Source organism: Oncorhynchus kisutch, linkage group LG6 (genome assembly GCF_002021735.2).
Source record: "Oncorhynchus kisutch isolate 150728-3 linkage group LG6, Okis_V2, whole genome shotgun sequence".
NCBI classification, from domain to species: Eukaryota; Metazoa; Chordata; class Actinopteri; order Salmoniformes; family Salmonidae; genus Oncorhynchus; species Oncorhynchus kisutch.
Genome location: NC_034179.2, coordinates 24746358 through 24748826, shown reverse-complemented (window position 1 = coordinate 24748826; position 2469 = coordinate 24746358).

Sequence of the window (2469 nt, the reverse complement as noted above, 5' to 3'; positions counted from 1 at the left end):
AATTATACCAGCAGTGGACGCTATTTCCGTGCTTTTAGGGCCCATAATGCAATACTTCCCGAAAATAGGTGTGGTTTCACAACGTTTTCCGATTTGAAGAAAATGGCATAAAATATGCAGCTGAAGTCCAATGAGAGCAGATACAAATTCATTGCTTTAACTAATTATGACAAATGTTAAGAAAATGTTGAGCAATGTAATAAAGTAATGACTTTTCAAATAAGTTACCTTATGTTATGTTGGCTGACAATTTGTTAGATACGCTATCCTTACAAACCGCATAGTATATCATTACAGCAGTATGTACCGGTATGTTAGCTAGCTACCTAATGTTTGTTGGCTACTAATACATCGAATGTCCCAGTATATTAACTATATGTTATCTAACTAACTAAAAAAACGTTTATTGACCTGATTATTGCTGTCATTCTTAGTTTAGCTTAGTGGTATAGTCAATGTGCTTTCTCAATGGACATTTAGGTGCATTTGTAAATTTGCTCTGACTATCTACTCCAATTTCAGAGCACTTTCGTCTGAGTGTACCTGTGCCAGAGCACAGAATAACTGATGAATTTTCGAACGCTCAACACCAGTTGAATATGGCCGGTGTCAGTTAACGTTGGCAAAAAATAGTAAATTGTTGCCAGCAGCGTAGTTAGTCACCAACGCTCTGGATAACATGAAAACAGCCGAACCAGCTCTGCTAGGGCGAGTAAAATGGTCAGAGTGAGGTTGTCACGCCCTGACCTTAGAGAGCTTTTTATGTCGCTATTTTGGTTTGGTCAGGGTGTGATTTGGTGGGCATTCTATGTTTATTTTTCTATGTTTTGGGCCCGCAATGAGGGTCCCCAGTCCGGGGCCCGCAACGAGGGTGGTCAGTCCGGGGCCCGCAACGAGGGTGCCCAGTCCGGGGCCCGCAGTGAGGGTGCCCAGTCCGGGGCCCGCAGTGAGGGTGCCCAATCCGGGACCCGCAATGAGTGTCCCCAGTCCGGGGTCGGCGTCGAGGGTCCCCACACTAGAGGCGCCGCCAAAGTGGGCCAAGCCAGAGGTGGAGCGGGGTCTACGTCCTGCACCAGAGCCGCCACCGCGGAGAAATGCCCACCCAGACCCTCCCTATTGGTGGGGGGGGGGGGTACTGTCACGCCCTGACCTTAGAGAGCTTTTTATGTCTCTATTTTGGTTTGGTCAGGGTGTGATTTGGGTGGGCATTCTATGTTCATTTTACTATGTTTTGGTATTTCTTTGTTTTGGCCGGGTATGGTTCTCAATCAGGGACAGCTGTCTATCGTTGTCTTTGATTGGGAACCATACTTAGGTAGCATTTTCCCACCTGTGTTTTGTGGGTAGTTATTTTCTGTTTAGTGTTTTCTGCACCTGACAGAACTGTTCGTTGTCATTTCTCTATTGGTTTAGAGTTCCTCTGTCCAGTGTCTGTGTTCTTTTGCCCATCTTAATATTTTATTTTTATTGGCCAGTCTGAGATATGGCTTTTTCTTTGCAACTCTACCTAGAAGGCCAGCATCCCGGAGTCGCCTCTTTACTGTTGACGTTGAAACTGGTGTTTTGCGGGTACTATTTAATGAAGCTGCCCGTTGAGGACTTGTGAGGTGTCTGTTTCTCAAATTAGACACTCTAATGCTCTTGCTCACTCCTCTTTCTATTCTGGTTAGGGCCAGTTTGCGCTGTTCTTCGTCGGGAGTAGGACGCAGCATTGTACCAGCTCTTCAGATTCTTGTCAATTTATCGCATGGAATAGCCTTAATTTCTCAGAGCAAGAATAGATTGAAGAAAGAAAGGTCTTTGTTTCTGGGCATTTTGAGTCTGTAATCGAATCCACAAATGCTGATGCTCCAGATACTCAACTGGTCTAAAGAAGGACAGTTTTATTGCTTCTTTAATCAGAACAACAGTTTTCAGCTCACATAATTGCAAAAGGGTTTTCTAATGATCAATTAGCCTTTTAAAATGATAAACTTGGATTAGCTAACACAACGTGCCATTGGAACACAGGAGTGATGGTTGCTGATAATGGGCCTCTGTACGCCTATGTACAGAGGCCGTTTTCAGCTACAATAGTCATTTACAACATTAACAATGTCTACACTGTATTTCTGATCAATTTGATGTAATTTTAATGTACAAAATGTTAATTTTATTTTTTTCAAAAACATGGACAAACCTTTGAAAGGTAGTGTGTGTAGATATATATATATATATATATATATATATATATATATATATATATACTGTTTTTATAAATCACATAGAAATACTTGGAATTTTATTTGTATTATAACTAGTACGAAATATATCGACAATTGTGCAAAGTTATCATTTTTACCCTAATTATTAATTTACAATGTATGCAGAATGGAATTATTTTGAAAGAGTCCAAAAAACATTTGACCTGGAAGTACTTATTTATTTAGCTGTGAGTGTTTACACTAACCGGATGCTTGAAATGTATAC